The sequence below is a fragment of the Pogoniulus pusillus genome, chromosome 28 (genome assembly GCF_015220805.1).
Source record: "Pogoniulus pusillus isolate bPogPus1 chromosome 28, bPogPus1.pri, whole genome shotgun sequence".
Classification (NCBI taxonomy): Eukaryota; Metazoa; Chordata; class Aves; order Piciformes; family Lybiidae; genus Pogoniulus; species Pogoniulus pusillus.
The window spans coordinates 17,231,300-17,240,543 of record NC_087291.1 but is presented as its reverse complement, the minus strand read 5'-3'; positions in this window follow the sequence as shown (position 1 = coordinate 17,240,543).

Below are 9,244 nucleotides of genomic sequence, written 5' to 3'. Positions count from 1 at the left end.
AAAGCCATCACTGATCTGCATGTTTGTCAAAGAAGCAAGCCCTGGACCAGACACAAAATACGCTCTTGGTGGGGGTGGCAGAGTGGTCTCACTTGCTCTGCTTCCCTGCAGGCACAGTTTGTCTGAGGAGGCCTCAACTTGGCTACCACTGATACCACTACTCACCCTTAAGTTGCCAAGCTAAAATGTTTTCCTATGCTTGGTCTCTTCCTCTCTAGAAATAGAGCATAAACTAGCAATAACAACAATAAAAGCAGCTTAAATATTGTTCTTTCTCTCTACATTAGAGAGAAGCAAGCAGCAGGGAGGCTTGCAAAGGAGAATGAAATGTTTTAACCCCTCCACAAAACAAACACTTTGAGAAAGCAAGATAAACTGAGGCACTCTGCAACAGGCTCACTCTTTCCACAGGGCTTTGTTTAGCCACTGCAGCCTATCTCTCTGGCTGGCACAGTCCCCTGGTTAGGATCTCCAGCTTGGTGAGAAAGGCCCTTGCACAGATCCCAGCTCTAACCTGGGGATGCTGCTTTCATGGCTATGAAATGGAGGGGAGAGGGTCTCATGTTTATGTTTGCTTTGCACAGCTGGACAAAGTACTCCAGGTAAGGTCTCACCAGAGCAGAGTGGCAGAATCACCTCACTCAAACATGGAATCTTAGAACTGTCAGGGCTGGAAGGGACCTCAGGAATCATCCAGTTCCAACCCCCCTACCATGGGCAGGGACACCTCACACTAGAACAGGTTGCTCACAGCCACATCCATCTTGACCTCAAAACATCCAGGGATGAGGCTTCTACCACCTCCCTAGGTAACCTCTTCCAGTGTCTCAACACCCTCATGCTGTAGAACTTCTTCCTAACATCCAGTCTGAATCTACTCACTTCTAGTTTTGCTCCACTCCCCCCAGTCTTATCACTACCTGACACCCTAAAACATCCCCTCCCAGCTTTCTTGAAGCCCCCTTCAGATCCTGGAAGGCCACAACAAGGTTTCCTCAGAGCCTTCTCCTCTCCAGACTGAACAGCCCCCACTCTCTCAAACAGCATCTCAGCCTTCCCACAGCACATGCTCTACATCTCACATCTTCAGGTGGGGCATTCCCTTTTTCTTTTGCAACAGCCATGAAGAGCTGAATGCTATTTCTGATGCAAAAGCAGCCTGCAAAGCTATTCCACTCCCACAAGCACAGGCAGCCAACACAACTTCTTCACATTCCTAGGATCCACACAGGGATGAGACATACGTGGCAAGATGGCCCTGCCCAAGAAGTATATTTCAACTTAAAAGATCAGCCAGCAACTTCAGAGGGTGGACAGCTTGGCTGCAAGCTCAGTTTATTTGACAGTCCCTGCAGACCTGTGCTATAATGGTGAGCAGAAATGCAATCATGAACAAGCTAAGAGATTTGCTGCTCAGGATTTTAGCAGTGAAGCTGCAGAAGCCACTGTGGCCTGTGAGGACTTAGGCAACAGGAAATGCAGCCATGGAAACTCTTGCAGTGGGAAAATTGGACTGTCTTTCTCCAGCTCCATTTCAGACTACACAAACATCACAGAAAGGGGGAAAAAAAAAGACCTCTAAATCTTCCTAAATATTCTTCTCACTCCTGCAATCCAAGGAGTAAAAGCAACTGCATCCCTTCTTACTGAAAAAATAGGGGGGGGGGAGAATTTTGAAGACTCACAGGAAATCTGTTTGGTTTTAATAAGCAGGCCAAACACCTGTTCAGGATGACAGAATGTTAGGGGTCAGAAGGGTCCTTGAAAGATCATCAAGGCTGGGGACAGAGTGGCTGAGAGCAGCCAGGCAGAGAAGGCGCTGGGGGTGCTGGGAGAGAGCAGCTGCAGAGGAGGCAGCAGTGTGCCCAGGTGGGCAGCAGAGCCTATGGCATCCTGGGCTGGCTCAGGAGCAGTGTGGGCAGCAGGACAAGGGAGGTTCTTCTGCCCCTGTGCTCAGCACTGCTCAGGCCACACCTTGAGTGCTGTGTCCAGTTCTGGGCTCCTCCATTGCAGAGAGATGTTGAGGTGCTGGAAGGTGTTTGGAGAAGGGCAGCAAGGCTGGGGAGGGGCCTGGAGCACAGCCCTGTGAGGAGAGGCTGAGGGAGCTGGGGGGGGTGCAGCCTGCAGAAGAGGAGGCTCAGGGCAGAGCTCATTGCTGTCTGCAGCTGCCTGAAGGGAGGCTGTAGCCAGGTGGAGTTGGGCTCTGCTGCCAGGCAGCCAGCAACAGAAGAAGGGGACACAGTCTCAAGCTGTGCCAGGGCAGGTCTAGGCTGGATGTTAGGAGGAAGTTGTTGGCAGAGAGAGTGATTGGCATTGGAATGGGCTGCCCAGGGAGGTGGTGGAGTGGCTGTGCCTGGAGGTGTTGCAGCCAAGCCTGGCTGGGGCACTTAGTGCCATGGTCTGGTTGCTTGGCCAGGCCTGGGTGCTAGGTTGGGCTGGATGAGCTTGGAGGTCTTCCAGCCTGCTTGATTCTGTGATTCTAAGTCCAACCCCTTGCAGCACGAAGGCAAAGCAGTGTGCAGTGACCTAGCCTTGAGCTGTAAGTGAACATCAGAAGTGACTCTTTGACACAGCAGGATTAATTCCCATCCAAAGGTGGCCACTAGCTTAGCTTTGGAGTAGTCTAGAGTTTTGCACAACCAATTCACCCCCAGCAACCTGTTTATTCCTGCTGGTTTCTGTTTGATGTTAAGACACAGTTCCTGTGGTGGGAGGTTGGAAAAGAAAACACAGCTTCTTGCTACAAACTGTTAACGGACTCTTGCTTTGCTTTGCTCCCTTGCAGCATTTTGCTTGGCTTGGCACAGGACTCTGTTTTTGCTGGAACTCTCTCCTTTTTTATTCCTCTCAGTCTGCCTTGCAAAACCACAGGGCAATGGGAAATAAAAAAGGATTTTTACTCTAGTGTGGCTCTGCTTCCAGGGATGCTCCCTTTATGCATTCCTACATAATATCTGCACCCCATCTTTTCAGGGTTGTGTTGAGAAAGACTCATCCCCTTGTGCTGGTCCCTTCTGAGAAGCAAAGGACAGAAGTTGCAGCTAGGCAGGAGGGGACGATCCAGCTGGCCTGTCTGATGGAAACACAGAGAAACATTTGCAATCACTTAAGCACAGGCTCCCATCATGCTCAGCAGGAAAGGCTGAAAGCAGTTCAAAACAAATGTAGTGCAATCTAAATAGGCATGGCAGAAACAAAGGATCGTTTGCAGCAAAGCAAGGAGAAGCCTTTCTCACCATCCAGGGGCTGTCAGCTACAAGATTTTACAGTGATTTCAGCACCCCTCTTGCAAATGCATGGAAAATTAACACGATGGAGCCTGTGTATACTCTGCAGCTAGGTTACAGTCATCCACATCTGTTTCTGGTTTAAGTTATACCTCACTCTGGCAAGGAGTCAAAGAGCAGCAGTGGAAGTGAGACTGGGTCTGGGACCTGACTGGGGGAAATGGATGCAGCTCCACGAAGAGAACTGCAGCTAAATCAGCTAATAATGTGGTGCTGCATTTCTAGAGATCTATGGCTTGAGCTTTCCTCCCTTCCACTCCCTCTCTACCCAACCAACTCTTTTGCACAGGAAGAGCAGAGCTCATGCCCACAGGAAAGGCTTCAGACCTGTAACTGTGTGTGAACTTCTTTGCAATGCCAGACAAAAAGAGAGCTTCAACATTATTATTATTATTCACAGATTCACAGATTGAATTGGGTTGGGAAGAACCCTCAAAGGTCATCTTGTCCACCCCACCCTGCAGTCAGCAGGGACACCTCCAAATAGGTCAGGCTGCCCAGGATCACATCAAGTCTGATCTTGAATATCTCCAGGGATGGGGCCTCAAGCACATCTCTGGGAAGCCTGTTCCAACATTTCACCACTTTCATTGTGTACAACTTCCTCCTGATGTCCAACATAAATCTGCCCTGCTCCAGTTTCTAACCACTGTCCCTCATCCTATCACTACAGATATTATATTTCATCCCATTTCATTTCTATTACATTACTTCTATTACATTATTTCCTTTCTATCCTATTACATTAGCTTAATTTTGTTTAGTTTAGCAAGATACCTTGGAATAGTCACCAAAAATGGGGTTTGCTTGGTTGGTTTTTATTTTGGTTTGGTTTGGGTTTTTCTTCATGTGTGGTTTTTCATTTATTAGTTTCTTTAGTATGGTTTGGCATTTGTGTAAGTAAATAAAGTTTAGCTCTTAGTTGATTTCATAACTGAAGATTTTTGGTTTAGTCACCTGCAGAGGCTTTCTGGAGTGTATTTTTGTGCTTTCTCAGAACCTTGCAGTTAAAATAATAGAATCACAGAATGGGGCTGGGTTGGAAGGGACCTCTGAAGGTCATCTAGTCCAACTCCCTCTACAGTCACCATGCACATCCTCAACTAGAACAGGTTGCCCAGAGCCTTGTTCAGCCTCACCTTGAATATCTCCAGGGAAAGGGCCCCAGCCACCTCCCTGGACAACCTGTTCCAGTGTTTCACCACACTCACAGTAAAGAACTTGTTCCTAACATCCAAGCTAAATCTGCTCTGCTCTAGTTTGAAGCCACTGCCCTCATTTTGTCACCACAGGCCTTTGCAAACAGCCTCTCTGCAGCCCTCTTGTAGCTCCCTTCAGGTCAGACTGCTGTTAGGTCTCCCCTGAGCCTCCTCTTTTCCAGGCTGGACACCCCCAGCTCCCTCAGCCTGTCCTTATAGTAAAGGTTCTTCAACCCCCTGATCACTTTTGTGGCCTCCTCTGCACCCATTCCATCAGTTCCATGCCCTTCCTATATCGAAGGCTCCAGACCTGGACACAGTACTCCAGGTGAGGCCTCACCAGAGCAGAGTTGTGTAGAACCAACTAAGCACAAAGCAAATACATAAACCTGAGCCATTAATGAACTAAATTTTAAATATTCACTAGAAGAATCACTGTTACTTCATTCTGTCCTGCCAGTCAAGTGGGAATAAAAGTAATATTTTCCTCCCTTTTGACAAACAAAACCTTAGGAAGAGATGATTGCTTTAGCAGTTTGTCACCATTACATGAACAACCAGCTCCTGAACAGCTAGGACACAGTCAGTTCATGTAAAAGGTGTTTGCCAAACTATAGCTTATAGAGAAACTCAAATTTCCACAGATTTCTTGGTTTTGTTCAGTTTGTCTTCCATATGCACACATTAAAACCTGCTCTTATGTACACATGATATATGAGGAAACATAGGCTGGTCCTTCTCTGGCATCATCACTGCCCCAGAGTAAGCAAGAAAGACCAAAACCACTCTGCACATCCATCAGCCAACTCCCATGTCAGCAAAGAAAAGGACAAGTCCACTACTCAGCCAGTCTGTGAATCCTCCTAATCCTACCACAGGGAGATTAAAAACAAGAAAATGAGGCAAGCTTTTCCCTGCATTGGTGTTGTGAGCTCCAGCTTCCACACCTGCACTCACTGTGTTGTGAGCTCCAGCTTCCCACCTTCACTCACCGTGTTGTGAGCTCCAGCTTCCCACCTGCACTCACTGTGTTGTGAGCTCCAGCTTCCCACCTGCACTCACTGTGTTGTGAGCTCCAGCTTCCCCACCTTCACTCACCATCTTGTGAGCTCCAGCTTCCCACCTGCACTCACTGTGTTGTGAGCTCCAGCTTCCCCACCTGCACTCACTGTGTTGTGAGCTCCAGCTTCCCACCTTCACTCACCGTGTTGTGAGCTCCAGCTTCCCACCTGCACTCACTGTGTTGTGAGCTCCAGCTTCCCACCTGCACTCACTGTGTTGTGAGCTCCAGCTTCCCACCTGCACTCACCATCTTGTGAGCTCCAGCTTCCCACCTGCACTCACTGTGTTGTGAGCTCCAGCTTCCCACCTGCACTCACTGTGTTGTGAGCTCCAGCTTCCCCACCTTCACTCACTGTGTTGTGAGCTCCAGCTTCCCACCTGCACTCACTGTGTTGTGAGCTCCAGCTTCCCACCTGCACTCACTGTGTTGTGAGCTCCAGCTTCCCACCTGCACTCACTGTGGTGTGAGCTCCTGCTTCCCACCTGCACTCACTGTGTTGTGAGCTCCAGCTTCCCACCTGCACTCACTGTGTTGTGAGCTCCAGCTTCCCACCTGCACTCACCGTGTTGTGAGCTCCAGCTTCCCACCTTCACTCACCGTGTTGTGAGCTCCAGCTTCCCACCTGCACTCACTGTGTTGTGAGCTCCAGCTTCCCACCTGCACTCACTGTGTTGTGAGCTCCAGCTTCCCACCTGCACTCACTGTGTTGTGAGCTCCAGCTTCCCACCTGCACTCACTGTGTTGTGAGCTCCAGCTTCCCCACCTTCACTCACCATCTTGTGAGCTCCAGCTTCCCACCTGCACTCACTGTGTTGTGAGCTCCAGCTTCCCCACCTGCACTCACTGTGTTGTGAGCTCCAGCTTCCCACCTTCACTCACCGTGTTGTGAGCTCCAGCTTCCCACCTGCACTCACTGTGTTGTGAGCTCCAGCTTCCCACCTGCACTCACTGTGTTGTGAGCTCCAGCTTCCCACCTGCACTCACCATCTTGTGAGCTCCAGCTTCCCACCTGCACTCACTGTGTTGTGAGCTCCAGCTTCCCACCTGCACTCACTGTGTTGTGAGCTCCAGCTTCCCCACCTTCACTCACTGTGTTGTGAGCTCCAGCTTCCCACCTGCACTCACTGTGTTGTGAGCTCCAGCTTCCCACCTGCACTCACTGTGTTGTGAGCTCCAGCTTCCCACCTGCACTCACTGTGTTGTGAGCTCCAGCTTCCCACCTGCACTCACCGTGTTGTGAGCTCCAGCTTCCCACCTGCACTCACTGTGTTGTGAGCTCCAGCTTCCCACCTTCACTCACCGTGTTGTGAGCTCCAGCTTCCCACCTGCACTCACTGTGTTGTGAGCTCCAGCTTCCCACCTGCACTCACTGTGTTGTGAGCTCCAGCTTCCCACCTGCACTCACTGTGTTGTGAGCTCCAGCTTCCCAACTTCACTCACCGTGTTGTGAGCTCCAGCTTCCCACCTGCACTCACCGTGTTGTGAGCTCCAGCTTCCCACCTGCACTCACTGTGTTGTGAGCTCCAGCTTCCCACCTGCACTCACCGTGTTGTGAGCTCCAGCTTCCCACCTGCACTCACCGTGTTGTGAGCTCCAGCTTCCCACCTGCACTCACTGTGTTGTGAGCTCCAGCTTCCCACCTGCACTCACTGTGTTGTGAGCTCCAGCTTCCCACCTGCACTCACTGTGTTGTGAGCTCCAGCTTCCCACCTGCACTCACTGTGTTGTGAGCTCCAGCTTCCCCACCTGCACTCACTGTGTTGTGAGCTCCAGCTTCCCCACCTTCACTCACCATCTTGTGAGCTCCAGCTTCCCACCTGCACTCACTGTGTTGTGAGCTCCAGCTTCCCACCTGCACTCACTGTTGTGAGCTCCAGCTTCCCACCTGCACTCACTGTGTTGTGAGCTCCAGCTTCCACACCTGCACTCACTGTGTTGTGAGCTCCAGCTTCCCCACCTTCACTCACCATCTTGTGAGCTCCAGCTTCCCACCTGCACTCACTGTGTTGTGAGCTCCAGCTTCCCCACCTGCACTCACCATCTTGTGAGCTCCAGCTTCCCACCTGCACTCACCATAGAATCATAGAATTAAGCAGGTTGGAAGACATCTCCAAGCTCATCCAGTCCAACCTAGCACCCAGCCCTGGCCAATCAATCAGACCATGGCACTAAGTGCCCCATCCAGGCTTTGCTTGAATACCTCCAGGGACAGCGACTCCACCACCTCCCTGGCCAGCCCATTCCAATGCCATTCCTGTGCTCCAGGCCCCTCCCCAGCCTTGCTGCCTTTCTCTGGACACCTTCCAGTACTTCAACATCTCTCTTGAATTGAGGAGCCCAGAACTGGACACAGCACTCAAGGTGTGGCCTGAGCACACCTCCCTTGTCCTGCTGGCCACACTGCTCCTGATGTGAGCTCCAGCTTTCCCACCTGCACTCACCATGTGAACTGTCAATTTTCCCCAAAACCCAACTCATCCTAGGCCCAGAGGAAACTTCCTTTCCCAGGTCAAACACACCTCCAGAGCTGGCTATGTGCCTTCTAAGTATTGCATGCAGAGCACCACAGCGCTTACAGCCCAGTGCAGGGCAGGCAGAGAATGCTCTGTCCTTAATTTAACACAGCAGACTCCTGCCTGCTCAGTGGGAACTGCATGGCTACTGCAAATATTTCATGTTCAGACTGTGAGGGGGAGGGCAGGGGGAGGCTTTTCTCTTTTTTTTCTCTGAGACCTTTTAATTTTAAGTGTCGTTTCTGAGAGCTGAACTGCCCATGGAGCCCAAGAGAAGCAACGTCACGACGAAGGAATGCCTTTGCAAGAGCAGCAGTGCCACATAGCTAACTGCCTGGAACGGATCCCACCAGCCCTCTCCAGCTCTCTGCTTCAGAGACAAGCAAACGTGGCTCAGCAGCAAGTTCTCCAGAGCAGGGCTCGGCTCTCAGATGGAGGAATTTCAAGGAAACGTTGCCACAGTCCTTTCAGGATTGGTAGGCTTCCTTTGAAAGTATTTCCTCGCCTTTTTTCCTCCCTCATCTTCATACTTCCCAGTCCCTTTTCTGAGGGGCTGCCTGCTGAAGCACTCTCAGAGTATGCTGATAGGAACAATCTTTTCAAGTGGTCCACGGGCCAAGGATAGGTGTTCCTGACCATGCTCTTCTTCAGAAGCTGAAGCACTCTTAGCAGGTTTGGCAGCAGTTACAGTCTAAGTGTTATTAACTCCAGACTAATGAGGAGTGAAAAGGATATGCAAGGATATGCAAGGCAATTACCCGAGCAATTTCCTACCATTTGCATCTCAGCAACAAAGCATCAGCTCTATTATAAGGTAGTCCTCATGAAATAAAGCTTTGTCTGACCTTACCTTAGAATCGTATAGTAGAATGGGCTGGGTTGGAAGGGACCTTAAGGATCATCCAGTCCCAAGAGACACCTTCCACCAGAGCAGCTTGCCGAAGGCCCCAGCCAGCCTGGCCTTAAACACCTCCAGGCAGGAGGCATCCACCACCTCCCTGGGCAACCTATTCCAGTGTCTCACCACCCTCAACGGAATGAATTTCTTCCTAATCTCCAGTCTAAATCTCCTCCCTTCCATCTTCAATCCATTCCCCTCACCTTATCACTACAAGCCCTAGTAAAAAGCCCCTCCCCAGCTTTCTTTTAGCCCCCCTTCAGGTACTGTGCTGAACCAAATTT